At 48.3% G+C, this 21,021-nt stretch overlaps 1 long non-coding RNA gene across 1 annotated transcript in view; it reads left to right on the forward strand.

The window, feature by feature from the left end:
* The window catches only part of LOC144771522 (uncharacterized), a 531,127-nt gene extending 525,393 nt beyond the window's left edge, over positions 1-5,734 (forward strand). Inside the window, exon 3 of the long non-coding RNA XR_013599324.1 lies at positions 5,627-5,734. This is a non-coding gene — a long non-coding RNA (uncharacterized LOC144771522). The remainder of the gene's footprint in view (positions 1-5,626) is intronic.
* Positions 5,735-21,021: the final 15,287 nt, after the last annotated feature.

Raw genomic sequence — 21,021 nt, forward strand, 5'->3', positions numbered from 1 at the left:
CTGACAGTGTCGCAAGAAGGGCCCGCTGGTCCGCATTGGGTGCGTAAATGCTGCAGATGGTAACGTCTTTGCCTCCCAGTTTCCCCGCTATAGTCACAAACTGCCCCTCCGGGTCCACCACATGTTTGGCAACTTGAAAAGGAACTCCAGCCCTGATCCAAATCAGCACGCCCCTCGCATAAGCTGAGTATGTAGTGTTGTATAGTTGGCCTCTCCATCTGCGCTGCAATGCTATCCCCTCAGCCTTCGTTAAGTGTGTTTCCTGCAAGAACGCTATCTGGACCCCTCTACGTATCAAATAAGCATGCACTTTGTGTCATCTCGTCATGGTATGTAGTCCCCGTACATTCCAAGTAATGCATTTCAAGGTAGACATTTCACCCATTGTCCCACAATGTTCCACGCCCGCTTCTCCTCCCCTTTTCCACGTGTTTCAAATGTAAAAAATCCCCAGCACCGATGGCGCGTCCACCCTCCAACAATATAACATTTCCCAATCCCTCATCCCCCCCAGAACAGGACCCAAAGATCGCAATCTAGTTCCCATCCAAACACTCCCAAAAGAAACAGTCAGATAAACCTAACGGTAGTCACCGTAGGTATGCCTTATGGCAATAGGGGGGGTCGAGTACCGACGGGAAGACACCCTCTACTCGAGCATACTGTGAGCGATTGAGCCCTAAAGAAGTTCGTACAGCGCAAAGCTTCACCCTTCACCCATCCATAAACTAGCTATCAACTCCCCCTATCAGTGCGTAGCAATCAGTTCACCATAGTTCGTTCCCCATCCACAACAGCTCACCAGTAGTTCTCATTGTTCATCTAATATTCCTTCAGCCGTCTCCGGGGTGACCGAGGGCAGCGGCACACTGTCAGTTTCCGAATACTCAGTTTCAGAGCAATCATCGCCCTTGCCGGACTCCGTGCCCTCCGGCATGGGAGCATCTTGCGACCCCGATATACTGGACACCACTTCCAGAACACCCCGTCGCTCCGCCGCCGTCTCCAGCAGCGAAGGTCGCCCAAGTCCTCTGCGTCTATTGCGGATCCGCCTGGACTTCTGTCGCAGCTGATCCTCAGGTATCGCTGCAAGGTGTAAGCCAGGACCCTCTTTGCCAGCTCTGTACATTTCTAGCCAGGTACATGCTTCATCTGGGGTATCAAAGAATTTGGTGGTATTATCAACTATTATTCGCAGTCTGGCCGGGAATAATAAGGAGTACTGAATGCCCTCGCCTCTCAGTTCTCGTTTGATCGCCAGGAAAGCGATCCGTTTATGCTGTGTGTCATATGTGTAGTCCGGGAAGATGTTGACTTTACTGTTTTCCAACTGGAAGGGGCCGTTCAGCCGGGCATTTTGAAGCAGCTTGTCTCTGTCCCTGTAGTGCAGCAGCCATGCAACCACCGGGCGGGGGGGGCGGCTCTGCTGGAGCGGCCGGGATGGGACCCTATGCGCCCGTTCCAGCGTGTAAAAGGGGGATAATCCTTCCGGCGCCACCACTGTCCTGACCCAGTCTTCAAGAAAACTAACCATATCTCCCCCTTCAATTTTTTCTGGTAGTCCTACGATTCGGACATTGTTCCGGCGGTTAGGCCCTTCAGCGTCCTCTGCCCTCTTCTCCAGCTCGTCTATGCGGCCCAACACATCAGTCATCGTGGCTGAGAGGGCCTTTTGCGCCGGCTCCAGGGTGCGAACTGTGCCTTCCATCTCTTTGACCCTATCAGAAAGCTTGCCGTGATCTGCTCTGAGCAATCCGAGCCTCGTTGCCACCTGTGCTATGTCCTGCTGGAGGGCCGCACACGTATATGTTATCGCCATCAAGATCTTGTCCAATTGGTGTTGTAGGCGTGGACCCTGTGTCGCCTCCGGGTCAGGTTGATCACCCTTGTCCGGCATCTCTGTGTCCGACGTGGATTGCATGGCGCCCTTGGTTCCTTTCAGTTTCCCCATGGCAGTAACGGCGTCCAACCTCGGCTGCCACGAGCGGAGGGCGAACCGCCCAGCGACAGATGCAGCTCGCCAAGGCCCACCCCAGCCAGCAGGTCACCGGCTGCCGGGAGGAATCTCGCCTGGGTGCCCGCCGATCAAGCTCTCAAGAACAGTCAGAAAGGGCCAATCGACAGTTAATCCACAGGTTACAACAGGCGCCTCAGTCCAGGGCAGCACCAACCAGGGTCCCGTCGCTCTCCCGTGCACAAAGGCCTCAGCGAGTGGTAAGTTGAATCAACAGAGATCTCCGCGGAGCACCTCAGTCTGCCCAGCTGCAGCTCCAGGTGCAGGTTCAGCAGTGGTCTGCCAGTCTCAGAGAAGGGCCAGTCTCAGGCGCCTGAAGGCCTGTCGCAGGAGGGGGTCCGCTTGGTACACCCGGCGAAGCCAGATGTGCTCAGTCAATAGTAGTTCTCCGGTTTCGCTGCTACAGCGCCACTTCACAGGGGGCAGAAGAATGGACGTCTCATCAGCGGTGATGGCCGGCCCTGGGCCCACGGTCAAGGCGGCAGCGCCCGGCGTTTCTCCGCGGGGCAGCTGTGCGGCACGGCCCCGACCCTCCACCAGCTTCCCGTTGGCCAGTGGGTGCCGCCTCGAAGGGTCACCCGCGGCCGGTCCGTGCTTCAGTCGTGCCCCTGCGCAATGTAAGAAAAGCTCTCCGTGGGTGCAACCACGGTGTCCGGTCCGCCTAGGCCTCAGGTATCTGGGGGGCAGGCAGACCCGCAGGCAGGCCGCTCACGCGGGGCTTGAGTGCTCGTGGCATCACCCCCGCTCCCTGACACAATGAGCGTCGCTCTCTCCAGTTCAATGGCCCCAGCAGGAACCTCCACAGGCTTCGGTAGTCCAGAAAATGGCGGGACAAGGAGGAGGACACCGCGTCCTCCGGCGAAATCAAGTAATCCTTCAGCCTTATGTCGCCAGATGAGCCTCCGTGGCAACGTCCTCCATCCCTTCGGGCTCCGCCAGAGCAATGGGTACCTGTCGCCTGCTTTCCACACCCCGACCAACCTTCAATCAGCAGACCGGGTCTCCGGAGCGGGCTCGCCCCGCCCGCACTCCTTTCCTCCGGCGCTAGCCCCTCAGGCCGTGTGCACTCCGCCGGGTCCCTCCACAGGTCGTAGTCAGCCGCCAACAGTCTTCAGGCCAGGAGCGCCGCTCCCCGTCCTCGGCACCACGGGTGTCAGGCCAGTCTCATGGCCGCCATGTTAGGCGCCTCCCAAGGACTCACAGGCTGGGCAACTGGGTGTCCGTTTCCCCCAGTAGCCCAGGAGGCATGTCCGATCCGCCCGATCTCGATTCAGCAGGCGCCGTACTCCTCAAGGGCCCGCCAGGCCGTGGGTCAGGTCCACGAGCTCTCACCAGCCCGCGAACTCCCCTCTCGGTAGGCCTCTGGTCGGGTGTTCCGCCGCTAGTACAGGCCACGCGGCAGACGGGTGTAGGAGCCGCCGCGCGGGGGTCACCGAGTGCCACCAGCGGTCCGAGCAGCCGCCGCACCCCTCACCAGTGGGCGGGAGGGTCCAGTTTGGGTCACAGGCTCCGTGGGTTCGCCGGCCGCTCGGGAGGGTTTAGTTTCACCCGGCCGCCATTTTGGGGCGCAGCTCCGTCCGGGACAGCCGAGCCGGGATCAGCTCGCTCTGTCCTCAGCAGGCTTCACAAGGACGGTCCGCCACAGGCCCACTAGCCGAGAGACCCTTCACCTACGATCTCACATGGGTTGGGGATCGGCAGTCGCTAGGAAATCAGGATTAATGGCGGCTCGATCGCGGAGCCGAGCGCTCAGGTGACCTCCACCATCGGTGCTCAAGCCACGCCCCCGCCATTTGTTTTCTACATGTTCTATTTTTGCAATAACTGTTCTAAAATGGTAATTTGGTACATGTAAGGTGCAGTTTTTTTATTTTGTTCTTGTTGAGTTTAGATAAAGATATTTTATTTCCTAAACTGCTGTGGTGTACATTTGTGGTGTTCTCAGTGTATTACTGCGTTTGGAATACAAATACTTTACACATTGCCTTTGGCATAAGCCTGTCTGTCGTGCCAGCTACCAAGGGGGCGAGTAGGGTAGACAACCCATACCCTGACTAGAAGCAAGGGTCCCTACTTGGCCAAAGGTGCATATTTCTGCCAATTAGAGACCCCAAGTTCTAACACCATAGGTTTGAATACTGCTGTGACTACTCCATCTCCACCATAGCCAAAGTTCTCTGATGGCCCAATTGAGAAAGGGCTGTTGGAAAATTATCTAAATGTCCATCTATCTGCCCAATTAGGATGGACAGAGATAGAGCGGTTTTTCCTGCCCATCACTGCCAGGCAAACCATAGTGGTAAGGGACAGAAAAAAACCAAATAATGGCCCCTCGCCATGTGAGACGACACTCATGGCTAGGGGGACATTATTTTTTAGTCCCAATTCATGTTTTCTTCAAAAAATCGAAAAGAAACTAGTTTGGTGCAAGGCTTCCTTATGTTGATGGGGCCCTGCGCCATACGGAAACACATTAGCAGGAATAGCTGCACGGTGGGGAGTAGCAATGCTTTAGAAATGACCGCAAGTTTGGTGGTCATTTCTAAATATGGCAGGCACATCTCCATCAAACCAATGGAGAAATGTAATCCAATGTACTGGCAGAGAAATGAAATATACATCGGACCCTCAGTTCTGTTGAACACACGTTTACAGAGAAGTCCTCAGGGAGCTTGAAAGGGACTGTTATTAATTATCTTTTGAACATATTTATCATCGATGGCTCCAGTTCCTGTCAAGAGTGTTTTCGATGACAAGTCACACCTCACCAGACCAAAGCAGGCATAAGGTTTAGGAACATAAGATGCTATGGTTCTTATTTTCAGTAAAGATTACACATGACCAAAAATGCAATACACCCTCAAAGTACTTCAAATTTCAGGTTGTTCTCCAGATATTAAAGTTGTTATAACAATCTAAATTAGGTAATTGTTTGGGAATAATTGACCATATATCTGACTTGGCTCATCCTTTGACCTACACTTGAGAAGGGGAAACTTCATGAGGTAAGTTTATTTATTGTTTTATTTAATGTTACTTATCCCGTCATCTTCCCAATTCGTCCCGCCTTACCCACCTTAACTGTGCCGGCCGCCACTGCTAATTCACTAATAATAATAGAGTAATAAAATTATTTCAAGCCTGGAAGTACGGTTTTCATTACCCTTAGGTAAACACTAATGTTATTCAATCTCGAAAATATTAATTCTCGGGCCACTGGAATTATTTATTTTTGCAGCCACAGTTTTTTTTTTGCATATTTATGAATTTGTCACATTTGGCGCATAATCGATTTTCTGCTCAATAATGTGCAGATTTTAGCAATTAAAAATGTTTACGCTCAAATGGATCAAAAGTTAAAAAAAATACAGCAACATGTGTTGCTGCAGAGTAGAAAGTCTTGCACAAAGGGTGACTGGTCATATTTATGTTGCTTTTTGCCGTACTAGGGTGTCAGATAGTACTTATGAGGTGAGGCTATGACCAGATAAATGTTTTGGAGAAAATAATGAGGTAATACAATCATAAAATGTGCTGCATTTTGCATTTCTTGCTGCATTATTTACTAAACACTGGTGCATAATTTGGTCTTCCTCTGCTGCATTATTCCAGTTGCCTGGATAGAAACGGATTTGGTGTTCAACAAAAAAAAAACACTTATTGGGAGCCGGTGGATATTCAAGGTCATGAATGACAAATGGAAATCCACTGATAGAGAGGTATGATATAGAGAGGTATGATATTTCTATGATTGGTTATGAGAAAGTGAATTCACTCGCATATGTGCCCTAATGCTTACTTGTTTTTGAAAATGCAAACACCATAGTGTGCTTCAATGTGTGCTGTTACATTATATTAATCAATTGCTATTTTTTTATATCTGCTTGAAGACCCCGGAAATCTTAGCTTTACCCCCTGGTCCCTTATGTGCTCGTCCCATTCATAAATACGTGGAGATAACCATCTCCCGACAGAAAAAAAGATCATAAGAATGCTGGGACACTAACCCCGCCCCTCCCACCGGGAGTACATAAGATGTACTTACCCAGCATTCCACATGTTCTTTTTTTCTGTCTGTCGACAGAATGGTCTTGGATGCTGGTGCTGCTCCTGCCCCTGCTGGGCTGGGGTGGGGTACGCTTCTTCTCTTCTCCCCCTGCCCGGATGCCTGGCTTCGTGGGCAGGGGCGGGGTTTTGTGTTGGTCTGCCTCCTGGCCTGCCGGGCTTGCTGGGTGGCGCGGCCGTTCCTGGCTGGAAATCCTGCATATTACCGGCCCTTTGCGGCTGGTGCGCCGCCTTCCGGTTGCTTCCGGGTCGCTGTGGGCGTCTTGCTGGGGCCTGGCCGGGTGGAAGACGCCCTGCGCTTGCTGGGAGCCGTGGATTTCCGGAGCCGGATAATGGGGTGGGGGCCTGGGTCCTCCTGGTGTTCTGGCCTCCGCTCCTGGTGAATCCCGCATAGCGGTGTTTTCTCCTCTCCCTGATGTTACTCTCTGTGCTGTTGCTGGTGTTGAAGCCGCTCTTGGGCAATGTGTGGCTTGCAGTAGGTTCCGTCGTCATGCTGCCTGCGCTTGCTCCTACGGGAATGCTCCTCCAGCGCTGCCACAGTTTCTGTTCCCTGTGACTCGCTCTCCTCCTGCCATGCTGGCTGGCTGTTTGCTGGTCTCGCGCTGGTGCTGCCTGCGCTCGGAGCTTTGTTTTGGCCTTGGGTTGCTGGGGATTGGCCCGCTTAGGCACTCAGAGTGGTGGCTTGATGGGCTATTGCCTCAACTGTTTTGGCCGGCGTTGTCCTCATGTTCGGATCCGTGTGGGTCCGGCTGCCTTTCATCCTTCTAGGGTCGATAATAGGAGGTGCCGTTGTGTTGGGGTGGCTATGTGCATGTGTTCTTCAGCGCCATAATACACGGTTCCTCTGCAGTCTCGCTTCTTCATGGCCTCGGAGTGCTCAGGTGGGAGGATTGGCGCCCGGTTGGGTTCCCTGATTTCTGGTCCCTGGGAGCTGGAGTGGCTGCAGTTCCGCTGTGCGAAGGCCGTGTGCAGTGATTATGGGGAGTGTGGCTCGGTGCGCTGGACGTTTCACTGAGCGGCTTTCTTTTTCACCTTTGGGGTTTTCCGCTCCTGTTGCCCTTTTCTGTCCTTGCTGTACTGGCGGGGGTGGATGTGGGTCGGCCTCGGGACTGGTGTTCCGGGTTCCTGCTGTGGCGGGGGCGCTCCGTGTGCACCGTGCCTGGTGCTCCTGTGCTGTGCTCTGATTCCTCTGGGTCTGCTTGGCGCTATGTTCCCCTCCCCTACGGGGGTTCCTGTGTGTTTTTCTTTTGCATGGCACCTCTACTTTCCGCCTGTTGGCGGGCTAGGCTTCTGGTTGCGGTCAGGTTGCGCTGCGGTGTCTTCTGGGGTTGCCGGGATTTGGTCTCGGGTTCTCGTGCCTGCGTGGCATGGGCTTTGCCTCTGGGCTTCTTCTCCTCTTCTGCCCTCTGATATGCTGTCGCCCTTTTTGGGGGGGGCTACTTTGCTGCCTCATGTTCGGTCCCGTGCAGTTTGGTGTGCTGTGGTTCCTTGGCTCCTTTTTGGGTGTGTGTTTCGTCCTCTTGGGGCACGCTGGGCTGCATTCTGAGGGCCTGCGCTCCTGCCTTTGCGCCTTGACACGTTTGCGTGCTTTTGGCGTGCTTTGCTTCTTCTTCGCCTTTGGTGTTGGGGTTTTCTGTCGCTGTGGCTGTGGACGGGCGCTGTTTTTGCATCCTGTTCTTTGGGCTGCCTTTCCTCCCGTTGGGCTGGCTCATCCTGGCTGGGCTGGGGCCTGTTGTTGGGCTCTGCTCGGGTCCTGGGTTCTCCCTCCGTTCTGGGGACTGCGCTCTTTCTTCTCGGCTCTGGCGTTGCCTTCGTGGCTGCCTTGGGCTGTCGGTCGGGTGGGGGGCCTTGTTCACTGTGGTGTCCTGGCTCTCCTCCTGGTCAGCAGAGGCTGTGGCCTTCGGGTTCCTTTGGGTGCTCTGTTTCTTTCCCTGTTTTGGTAGGGGGGGAGTGTGTTTGTTGCTCCCTCTCCTCCTTTGTGCTGCGGTCGTTCTCTGGGTGTCTCTGCCCGGGCCTGGCCTTGGCCTTTCCTGTGTCTCTGGGGTGGTGCTCTGGGCTTCGGTGCCTCTGTGGGTCTCTACCCGAGGCTTTACTGGATGGTGTGCCTGTGGCTGCGGTGCCGGGTTGTGGTCTCGGTCTTCCTGCTGCTGTTCTGCCTCGTTTTGGTCCCTTTCCGTGTTGCCTTTGCTTGCGCTTCTCTGTGGTTCTTTCTGTCCCACTTGTGGTGCAAATGCCTTTGGCCCTTTTACTCTGCTGGCCCGGAAGTAGGGCTTGGTGTTGGCACTCCTTGGTTGTGTCCTGGGCCTGGTTGTTGCGGTCCTGGCCTCCGTGGCTTTTTGCCTGTGTTCTTTCCTCCCTGGAGTTGGCTTCTGTTTTGAGTGAGGTCACCCTATTGGGGTTTCGGGTTGGTTTCCCTAGGCTCCTGGTTCTTGGCTGGCGCTGTGGTCCTGGTCTGGCCTCCTTTCCGGGTCTGTCGCCCTTGCCGGTGAGCTTGGGTGGCTCTGGTCGGGCCTCTCTGCTCCTCTCTACTGCGTGGTGTTCTGGTCGCCTCGTCTGCTCTGGATGCCTTGGTGGTGTTTGGCTTCCCCTTTAGTGACTTGTGTTTGGCCTCTGGGGGGTTGGCTGTGCTTCTTCCTTCGGTTTTTCCTCCCTGCCTCTTCTGGTTTTGGTGGCGGTGCTGGGTGGCCGTTGTTGTTGCCTCTCCTGACCTGTGGTGTTCTTCTCTGCCCTGATTTCCTGAGGGGGATGCTGGCCCCACCCTTTCTGGTGGTTCTGTCGCTGGAGTTGTGCCTCTGCTTTCCCTGTTCTCCTGTTGTTCGGGGGGCTGTTTTTCGGTCGCTCCTGGTCTGCTGGCTTGCGGTTGCTTCTGCTTGTCCTTCGGCGGTGGCTTTCTGTGGTTGCCTGTTGCTTTGGGCTTCCTCCCTGTTTGCTCCTATGTTTGGCTGGTCTGCTGGTTTCTGTTTGGTACTTCCAGCTCTAGGTTGCCTGGTTGGTCTCTTTCTGCAGTCCTGGGCTGCCTGATTGGGACTCTGTTGGGGGTTTCTTGGATGGCCTGGCGCTTCTTTGCGGGTGTCCTGTCTGCCTGAGGGGTGGCTGGTTCCTCTGCTGTCGGGTTCCGGTTCATTGCGGGTGTGGTGTGTTCCTGTCTGCATCTTGGCTCTGGCGGGGCCTGTTTGGTGCTGTCATCCTCTTGTTTTCCATGCTTGCCTCCTCTTGGGTTTCGTTGGGGCGACGCCGGGGCTGTTGGCTCTCCGGCCTGTGCTCTGATGCGGACTTCTCTTCTTTGGCCTTCCCCCAGTTTGGGTTAGTTCTACAGGTTGCTTGTGGCTTCGGCTTTGGCTTCCTGTCTGTGTCCTCGGTTGCAGTTGTGTGCCCTGTGGGGTTCATCTCCTGTGCGTGCCCTGCCTTGGGTCCTGCCGGGCTGTGGGCTTTGGTTTGCTTGTGCTTTCCTCCCTGGCTTCTGTTGCTTCTGTGGGGTCCTCTGGGGTTGTTGTGCCTCGGTTTCTCTGGCCTCTGGGTTTTTACCCCGGCCCTCTGCTTGGGCTGTTTGGGGTCGTTTCTGCCTGGCCTGTCTGTGGTTTGGCTTGGCTGTGGTTGTTGCTGGCTTCCTTCGGGTTCCTTTGATGTCGTCTTGGGTTCTCGGGGTCCTTAGTCCGTCCGGTTGCACTCCTTCTTTGGTGCTCGGGGTGTGCCTTCTTCGGGCTGTTGCTTCCTGCTCCCGTTTCCTCCGGTTTGGCTGGAGTTGTGTTTTGGGGTTCCTGGGGTTCCTTCGGTTCCCTTTTCCTCTTTTTTTCCGGGTCTCTTTGTCCTGGTTGGTTGCCCTTGTTGGTTCTTGCTGCTCGGGTTTCCTGGAGGTGCTGGTTCCCTTGGTGCCTTGTTTCCTCGTCTATCGGGGCCCGGCGGCTTGGCTTCCTGGGGTTTGCTCTTCGTTCCCAGGTGCCTGGGTTTTCCCTCTTTCCCTGTCCGTGGGCTCTGTCTTGCCTTCCGGGATGGGTGCTGGTGGGCTTCCACCGGCTGCTGGCCCTTTTTTTTCTTGTGGCCTGCTGCTCTTTGTGCGGCTCCGTTTTTTTTTTCCTCTGCTCTCTCTGGGGTCGGGTCGTTTGCCTCCCTTCTCTTCGGGTTTGGTCCTGCCCTTGGTGGGCTTCTCGGACCTTTGGGTTCCCGGGGTCGGCTTTGGTTGGGACTTTGTGTTCCTCTGGCCCACTTGTCCCCTGCCTTTTTTCTTTCTTTCCGGGGTCTGGAACATCCTGGCGTGGGGTTTATGTGCCTGGGTTTGGCTCCTTTTGCCCGGTTCTGGCTTTCTGGCTTGCTGGCCTGTTGGCTCTTGGCCGTTCTCTTTGGTTGGCCTCCTCTCTATTGTTTTCCTCTTGCCTATGTTGGCTTCGGTGTCTGTGCTCTCCCCTTCTCTGGTTGGCTGTGGGATGTTCCTGCGGTGGGCTGGTTGTCCTCTGTGGTTGCCGGTCTGGTCGTCTGGCTGTGCTGGGTGTGTGCTGGTCTGGTGGGGTTCCCTCTTGTCGGGGGCTCTGCCTGGGGTTTCGCCGGTTCTGCCTTTTGCTTCCTGCGGTTGCTGCCTTGGTGTGGTTTCCTGGGTTGGCTTCTGTTTGGTTTGGGAAGGCCGGCTTTTTCTGCTTTGGTATTCTCCACGTATTTATGAATGGGACGAGGACATAAGGGACCAGGGGTTAATGCTCTATTACTTACCGGTAATCTTCAGTACTCTGGGTCCCGTTGTCCTCGTCCCATTCATACGCCCCGCCCTCCCTCCCGAACGGCCGGCCTTCCTGTTGGGGGCTTGGTTGTTCAGGTGGAATGCTGGGTAAGTACACCTTATGTACTCCCGATGGGAGGGGCGGGGTTAGTCTCCCAGCATTCTTCTGATCTTTTTTTCTGTCGGGAGATGGTTATCTCCACGTATTTATGAATGGGACGAGGACAACGGGACCCAGAGTAATGAAGATTACCGGTAAGTAATAGAGCATTATTGCACATTCATACGCATTTTAAATGAATGTCCATCGTTCCTCGTTGTACACTGAACAATTTAGCAGAATCCTTCTAGTAAACATAGCCTTGTTCTGGAGCTCTGGTTTCTATGATGGATACATGATTATCATCTGCTTTATTTAGTTAGCTGTTTACACCTTAGATTATCAGATAATTGGTTCATTGTAAAGTTTCTGATACATTTATGTATTTTATTATGTGAGTTATTTTCCGTGACTGTTTATACTGTAAATATATTGAGTTTACATAAAATATTATACAATTCCAGCATACAACCTTCGCTGGCATTCATACTTTATTCCAACTGTCCTATTTTATTTGTACTGTGTACCCACTCTCCTTTTTTGTTTATCAATTTCGTTTGGTCTATTTAACCAGTTTTCTGAATTTGGACACACTTTTTACTGCATTTACATTGGTCTTGGTTTTTAATATGTTGACGTATTAATGGTATCATTGTTTACATAGTTCTATATACCACCGTTTATTCTACATGTACCATATTTTCCACGAGGGAGACCATATAGCTTCCACTATGCTACCCAGGATGACTGAGTAAATCCAAACAAACAGTATATCTTTGTCGGTAAGGGGGGGTTATTGTGAGAGGTCACTTTAAGAGGGGGTCCTCTGTCTGTTCTAGCTCCCTATAAGGATAGTATTAGGAACCGGCCAGTAATGTCAGCTCACTGCATTACTGCAATTGCATCGCATCAGGAAATATGGCTGTGATGCTGCTCACTAGATATTTCCGATAGAGGGTGCAGAAGAATTATTACGCTTATATACAAAATAGTTATTCTCTAGGTACTTTACTGTACGTTACTGTGTTATTTTTTTTGTGAGGCTCACACTGGATAGTTATGGAAGTTGCAGAACACCAAAGACTTTCATCTACCAGACCCACATGGACAGAATGTGATGATTGGCCACTGATAGTCTTCTGTCCATCACTACCACCATATGTGTACAGGTTTAAAATAATATGCACTGAAAATAGCACAACCTAATATTGAAAGGTTTTGCCCCAGCCCATCATGCCTTGCGCATAAATCTGCCTCTGAAGATGCATTCAGAGACAGATCCTATGTATCAAGGAGGAAATACTGTAAACAGCATCATCTACATCAAAGAACAGTTATAGAGCGATTCAAACCTCAGAGAATAAGCATGATTGCAAGGAACGTGGGGCCATATTATCAAGACCGGCGTTAAAATTATCGCTAAAACGGCGATAATGGGCTTGATAATATGCCCTTGTGAATTCCCATAGAAGCCCATGTTAACACCACAACATGGGCTTCTATGGGAATTCACAAGGTCCTAGTATCAAGCTCCTTATCGCCGCTTTAGTGGCAGTTTCCTGCCGCTAAAGCGGCGATAATGTTTATCGCCGGTCTTGATAATATGGCCCGTGGTCTGGTGAGAAGTTAAAACAGAAAACATTGTTAAAACCCATCCTAAAGGGTAGGTGTGACTACATAAAGAATAGGGCTGAAAGCAAGGAATCCATGGGTCAACTAGCTCGGGAAATAAAAACAAATATACTGGCTTGAACACAAGTAGACAAAAAGTTTTGACCACAATTTGCGATTCAAATGCCAAACAGCACTTTCAACATATTCTTTATTGAATTTTGCTCGAAAGTATTAAACTCAACATGCACCAAGAAATGTTCAGAACAAGTAATAATAGGAAATGGTGAATGGAAAAATAGGACGCGGAGTGAAAAAAAGTAGAGCTGGAGAAGCAAGAAGCCATCAAGTAATCAAATACTATTGTGTCAAATAACCAAATCCTGCTCTTCTGCGCATGTGACCACATCCCCTACAGCTTGTGCAGTCAAGTGAACAAATGGAAAAAAATAAGACGGAAAATTGAGAAGACGCCAAAAAAATGAGGAGTTAATCCAGTCAACTAAAGAGGACTATGACTGCCATCAGTCTTACCTGACAGGGCAAATTACATGTACAAGGATTTCCAAGACAATATCCTAATATCTTCTTTGATGAGGCTTATTTGTTAGTCAAGGTGACATATCAGAATTTAACTTATTGACTTCATCATCATCACCAACAATACTTTATTCTGCATAAAATACAATACCATAAAAGTACAATAAAAAATACAAAAAACGGACAAATATCACAGTATCAGTGACCGAACCTAAAATGCATATGCAAGCCATCTCTGATAGAGCCCTTTCTCCTATATCGTTCTTATGCAGGTCATTAATAAACTTATTGACTTATTATTTTGTCAGAACCAGTATATCGCTATTGTCAGTGCTATATCAGACCATTAGTGCATATGGTGAGTCATTCCAGGTATCTCAGCAATATCATGTAAAAAGACCTATTCAGGAGAAACGTTCAAGGCTAAAGGATTGGCAGAATTCATAATCAATGCTATGTTTTTGCCAACAAATGTGTATATATTAGAGTACAATGTGTAGAAATTCAGTGGTAAGGCTTCCCTCTTATCCAAATTAATTTTATATCCGGAAAAGCGACTGAATTGCATTATAATTTCCAGTACTTTAGGTATTGAGGTTTCTGTTCTTGATTTCAGCTCTCATCAATATCCTTCCAACCTACTACTAACATTATTTAGCATCCAAGCACACTGTTAGTCTATTATTTTGCTTGTTTTTTGCTTCCGATTTATTGGTGAATGTTCAAGACAAAGCCAACTTGATTTCTATGAATTAAAACTGGAATTAAATAATCCACACGCTGATGTGTTGGCTACCAATCTTATGTTTGAATAACAGTATGGCATTGATTGTTCACTTAAATACAGTTCAATATCACCCCTGAATTTCCAGGAGCAAACCACACTTATGCGTGGAAAAATGTTTTGTGAATTGGTGTTTTGAAAAGCAGTTTGTGAGAAGCAGTCTTCTTCCTCAATACATTTTGAAACCAAAAATATTTCCCAAATGGTGAAAGCCTTCTTCTTTTAGTAGTGGGTTAAAAGGGCAATTCTTAAAATGATGCAATCCTATTTTGATCTTTATTGCAAATACAATCAATGTGGGTCTCCATTGCAGGTAATCCTAACTGGGCGTAAAATGAAGAACTATTTCAAACTAGACTGACTAGAGAGATTTCCCTATGTGTGCCTCCACTCCTGACTGATCCTAACTGTGTTTCTACTGCATGAAAGGTCCAAACTAGGTGACTGTTACAGAAATAATCCTTACCGGTCCATTAATACAGACACGGTACTAGATACGTCTCTACTGAAAACACATTCTCAGCAGCCTTGCCTTCGATACAGTCTCCCACCACCTCCTCATTCAAGCACTCCATTACATCGGCAACTATGGCAACACCCTCAAGCTACTATCCTCTTTTCTCACTGGATGCACGCAAAGAATCCACCTCCTGCTGTGCATCTCTGACCTCAAGAGCATCATCCGCGCATACCCTAGGGCTCCTTACTCAGCCCCACACTGTTCGACATCTACATGACTCCGCTGGCATCCATCGCACACAGCAATGGATTCAACATTATCTCCTACACTGACCACACACAACTCATCCTCTACCGCACTGAAGACACAGACACCAGCAGAGCGAACTTCCGTAATGCCATGACAGATTTCGGCCACTGGATGAGTGCCAACTGCCTCAAACTCAACATAGGCGAAACTGAAGTTCTTCTCTTTGGGAAACCCCACTCACTGTGGGATGACTACTGGCGGCCCTCCTCCCTCAGACCCCTACTCACCCCCACCACCCATGCCGGCAACCTCGGTATCATCCTCGACAGTGAACTCACCATGAGACGGCAGGTCAACTCGGTCGCCTCCACCTGCTTCAACATCCTCAGAATGCTCCGCAAAGTCTTAAGATTGATCCCAACTGACAAAAGAAGAACAGTCACACAAGCCCTCATCACCAATAGACTCGACTATAGGAACGCCCTCTACGCCACAACCAAGACCCTCCTCCTCAAGCGACTCCAAACAATCAGGAACACAGCAGCAACAATCTTCCTGGACCCACCCAGATGATCCCAGATCACCCTCTACCTCTGTAGCCTGCACCGCCACCCCGTCAAGAAGAGATGCCACTTCAAGCTATTCATGCACGCCTGCAAAGCACTCCACAGCATGGGACCAGAATACCTGAACAACCGCCTGATGTTCCACCAGCCCACCTACACTTTCGCTCTGCCTCCCTGGTCCTCGCCTCCGTCTCCCGCTTCCATTGTACTCGAGCCAGAGGACCCTCCTTTTCCCACCTTGCCACCAAAGCCTGGAACGACCTCCCTATCCACCTCCGAACTTTCACCTCCCTCGCCGTATTCAGGAGCGGCCTCAGGACCTGGCTGTTCGAATAACCCGACCCATGCAGCGCCTGGATACCTCTCGGGGTGATTAGCACACTCTAAAATATGGATTAAGTAATTGATTCTTACATTGGCCTCCACTAAATGACATGATTCTATGTGGACCTTCTCTGCAGACATGTCCCTAACTGTGTTTCCAGTGCAAACATGGTACTTTCTGGGCCTTCATCTTAAGCAAAATTCAATCTAGAACAAGTGTGCAGAAATATTCCTAACTGGTCCTCCATGAACAATACTTTTAATACAGACATTCCTTCATGGGCTTCTGTGGGAAATTACCATCTTTAATGTGGTGCAGATTTATGCATGACTGCTTTTTGCTGGCTCTACAACTCTTTGCACTTGACTGTAGGTCTACCATTTGTAGCGTGGCTGTGCAGAATTAAACCTGCAAATTTGACCTGACAAAATAACACCTTTTGACAGACCTAAACCTACCTTTTAAATATTTATCATTTACCTCTAAGTTCGTCCTTACTTTCTATAACACAGGGTGCATGGTATTTAAAAGTAGGACATTCACACATTTAAGATGAGACATATCCTTACAGTGAAAAGGCTTCAAAACCTTGTTTCACTATAGCAGGGTTGGCCGTTCCATAGGAAAGCATAGGGATACAGTATTACATTTGATATTATCTTCAGCTAGGAACCAGCTAAAGAATTCATTCTTGAACATGAAATATTTTGAAAAGTTACTGCTTCCCTGAAGCCTCAAGCTGCCAATTTGCATGAGCTTCAACTGTCACCTGGCAACTGAATAGACCCCAGGATGAGGTGTGAAAAATGCTTCCAGAGCAAGACTAAGGCTTGGGCATGGGGAGGTGTTTTCTGTTCCTCTGCGAGGATGACCATCTGGGCTGTTCACAGGACACTGATTAACTTCAAAGCAGGTTTTCCTATCACAGGCAATTGTTAGCTGAAATCTGGGCAGGCCCTTCGTTTGTTTCTCCAGTCAGGGAGTCTCCAGTCATAGTGGGAAGAGAGCTTCCCTCAGAGCTGGTTTGATGTGACCTCAGATGATCATTTCCTGGCCACACTTCTGTGGTGGGCACAAGAGCACTTTGTTAATCGGCTGAGGATTATAAGCCTGACAAGTAGTTCTGAATTTCGATAGAATTTCAAAATATGGATGCTGCATCATAAACTTTCACTCGTAAAACCATACAAGGCAACTGACTGGCTTGTTTCTAACTACTAGGAATGGTCCCAACCAAGGTCCCTGCATCACTTTTGTCTAACCACAGCAGGAAGCAAACTTAGCCATGTACAAAAATACATATAAACGTGTTATTTTTTTCACTTTTATTACAATAAAATAAAGCATTTTTAATAACTTAGTAACTGACATTTTAATAAATAATTTTGCGATATATAATCTTACAAATATGGTATAAAAATATTAATTTCACATTCACCTGTTTATCTCTGTTGATACGTTTCAAGTTAAAGTAGTGTTCCCTGATATTGGAGAAAAGAATAAATCATTTTTCATGTTAATTTTAAAGTAAACAAAATATACAAATTAAATTCAGACTATATTAGGAGCCTTCATGTCCATTTGGAAAACATACATCTGCTGATATCACAGTCTGTTTATGAAAACAGTAAATTCAAAAGTAGTGGTTATTAAAAAAAGAGCTCAGTATGAGCTTCGGAAACCATACAGTATATTTGAAATAAATAATTTTCACCAGCCCGGAATGGAGTACCTACATACATCTTAGTTATTGCTATGAAACGAATTTGATGGATAAAGAGATGTTTAATTTTTGTGCAAGTGTAATAAAGCCCCAAACTGTTAACAAAGAAAGATTCTCTCTCAGAGGCAAGGATAGTCTGAAGGGTCCACGCGGAAATAGAAACATCACAGCCAGCGTTGGTGGGTTGCCCCAGCCGTACCAGGACTTGTACTGGGGATGTTGGGTTAAGCTCAGATGACGTTGTATAAAGGGATTGTCAGCTTGTTGTAGCGCTGTCCCACTTAGTGCAGTCTTTTCTTTGTATAGCCATCTATTCTTGAGCACAGTGACATTTAATATGTTCTGATCCGTGGTCAACATCTGGACTCATAACAAAAAAAACTAAAAACTGTGCGATTGTGGCTCAATCTTATCCGCTGGCACCAGTCTTCTCTTACTACGTTTCCTCCAGAAGAGGTGCCTGATTGCCACAGTGCACTTACATCACCCCATGCTTCTTTTTGTCCATACCGTGTATGTGCAGAATACCACCACAGTGGATTGGGGAGAAGGTGGGCATTGTCTAAGAGCTATTTTTCTAGACTGTAGACATGATATACATGGCAGAAATACACAGCCAAAACCCCCAGTGCAGACGCAAACCACTTAGTCCAGGGAATTATTTAAAAATGCCCGCTCTAGTGTGGTTAGTGCAAAACAACTCACACCCTAGGGAATGAAATACCTCAAATAAACCACCAGTGAGGTCTATTTTGTGACCTCCATCGAGTGTGCAGTTATACAAAACAGAACTGTGCAAAACCATAGCAATACATACAAATACTATACAAACTATCATACAATAAAAACACATTTCATTTGTAGCGTTCAAAGTGCACAATATAAAGTGTTTATTTAGTTGCTCGTAACCCCTAGCCCCAAAGGAAGGTATATAGTGTCTTGCAATTTGGGAGAGTGTGGATTTGTGAAGTTTCGAAGTGTGGGGAGATCTACACGTCATTACATCTGCCCAACATAATTTCAAGCACCCATAGCAATAAAATGTAAACAAAGGATATATGCTAGACCTTTCTATGCTGTATATAATTGTCATGCAAATACTCATCGCAAACCAATGTAAATTTGTTGGAATGACTGGTAATGACTAACTTTGATCCAAGCCAGTTTGGATGAAAACTAGATCTGAGCATACCTGAAGAAGACATTACTAGGACACTCGCGGCAGTTGTGTGAGCCTGGACATCCTTGGACCACCTTATGAGTGTGGGAAGCCTCTCGTTAGCGACCTGACCTGTTTTATCATTTCACTTGAACATACCAATAAGTCCATTTGTTGCACATAAAGGACATTGTTTTGTCCTATTTTGACAAACTAATGAAATTGGCCCTTTTTTGACCCTTCTAGTCATTACGAGAAATTGCTTATAAGTCCCAGTGTTGAATCAGTGGCCGTATTACATATATTTGTAGGAGAAGTTTCCCATGATCCCTGATGGATCTGTGAAGTATTTGCCAGATTTCCTCTTCAAGTAAACACAGACAAGTACTGCGATCACAATAACTAACAACGCTATGGCAAGAAGGGTTGCTATGACGATCACGGCGGTCCTCCAACCGTAGTCTTGAACTGAAGCTGTTGAGGGAGCCTTTGTGCCAGCTGTTGTGGCAGCTGTTGCAGCAGCTGTTGTGGGCGCTTTTGTGGCGGTTCTGTTAGCTGTTGTGGCGGCTGTTGTGGCAGCTGGTGTGGCAGCTGTGGGAATTGCTGTAGATAAAAAAAATTAAAAATCAGATAGGTTTCAGAATAATAGACAACATTTACACTTGTAGCCAGGGTGACATTTTGATTGGCACTTACTAGGAATTGGAGGTTTATATGATAGAAGTGTTACGCCCACCAGTGCAGCCCGTGTTTTTTGGGGAACCAGTTTACACCAACCACGGAGTAAAAATTAATTTGACTGTCTAGTGGTATTCCACGGCTGGGCACCACTGCAATATAATAGTCTCACATATGAGTCCAATTAGTTTGACCCAGGGATGCATACTGATTGGCTGCACATCCGATCCACGTGGTAATAATACAAAGCAATAATCAGATTGATTGTAAGGGTGACCCTCAGATTGCTGAAACAATAGTAATGTAATTGCCCACCCTTTAAACAATCCGAACTGTTTGTTGCATGTGGTGCATTCTAATTGGCTACTAACAGTCAGTTACAATTGCTATTGCTAGCCTGCACTTCTGTAGATTGCATTTTGTGATTCAGGGATTCATGAGCACACTGCACCCATGTGATTTTCTGTGTTCGGATGAATTCAATGTAGCTTTTAGGTGAAAATGGCTGAAACAATAGTTAAGTGATTGGCCACCCTTTCAACCAATTAGAATTGGTTGCTGCATTTGGTGCATTCTAATTGTCCACTAACAGTCAGTTAGAATTGCTGTGGTTAGTATGTGCTTCTGTGGTCTGCAGTTTGTGATGCAGGGATTCATGAGCACTCTGCACGGAATCGATTTTCTGTGTTCAGTAACAAAAACCCACACTTTTTCCAGTCTGTCAGTGAGGCAGACTTAAAAAAGGGTCAGATCACTCCAATTTTGCTTTTTCGGTGCAAATGGCTGAAACAGTATTAGTGTGATTGGCGACTCTTTCAACCAGCCAGAATTGGTAGCTGCATTTGGTGTATTCCAATTGGCTACTAACAGTCAGTTAGAATTGCTGTAGTTAGTATAAGCTTCTGTGGTCTGCAGTTTGTGGTGCAGGGATTCATGGGCACTCTACATGCAAGCAATGTTCTGTGTTCAGTAACAAAACCCACACTTTCTCCAGTCTGTTAGTGAAGCACTTATAACAAGCATTGGAAATTCAATAGGTCTCACATTTGTTGGATATGGAGCTATTGACATTCTAAATGATAATGTTTTTACCTATGCAATAGATATACCCTCCCTACCATAATAAAATAAAAAACTCTGTTGGGGCCGAATCAGCATCGATATTAACCAACTTCTATAAAATAAGTGCTTCCATTGACAAGATACTAACTACTTCCTCAAGTAGAAAAAAACACTCAGAACAGGGACTGTTGCAATCATGCCTGTACTGTTTCACTGAACCTTCTGAAACAAGCACTCTCTAGCAGCCCTACGGATAAAGTGTTATTTAAAAAATTCAGATTAGAATATAAATAAACCCAAAAACAGAGGAAGAGAGTACTCCAACAGGAGGCTTGGGATAAACTAGCCCTGGCTGCAGATACATCTAATAATCAGTTGTTCTGGGAAATAGTTAACTCGACTTTTCTTAAAAATGTTGAGCCATGTTAGCAGCGAGGCGTGGGTGGCATATTTTCCAGTGTCTTTAACCCATGTGACACCCTCTGAGGCGAAAAGCCGGAGGTTCTTGCTCTACCGTTTGTAATACCAGCAGCGCTTGCCTCGCTTGATTAAAAAAGCGTTTTATTCTGCATTTAACTCGTGGAGTATTTTACCTTTAGTAACTTTTAAAATTCAGCGCTTGCACTCTGGAATTGTCTCCTCTGCTCCCTCTGTTGTCTGGGCCACTCTCAGCTGAGTATCGACGCTGAGAGTTGGTCCCGGGGAGGCGAGGGCAGGACAGCGGCCATATTGGGTCGGGCTGCGCCGTGAGGCGCTCCAGACAGCATAAAAGGGGCTGACTTGCAGGGAACAGGTTAGCTCTTCACCCTCTGAGGCGAAAAGCCGGAGGTTCTTGCTCTACCGTTTGTAATACCAGCAGCGCTTGCCTCGCTTGATTAAAAAAGCATTTTATTCTGCATTTAACTCGTGGAGTATTTTACCTTTAGTAACTTTTAAAATTCAGCGCTTGCACTCTGGAATTGTCTCCTCTGCTCCCT

Source organism: Lissotriton helveticus, chromosome 8, assembly GCF_964261635.1.
Source record: "Lissotriton helveticus chromosome 8, aLisHel1.1, whole genome shotgun sequence".
NCBI classification, from domain to species: Eukaryota; Metazoa; Chordata; class Amphibia; order Caudata; family Salamandridae; genus Lissotriton; species Lissotriton helveticus.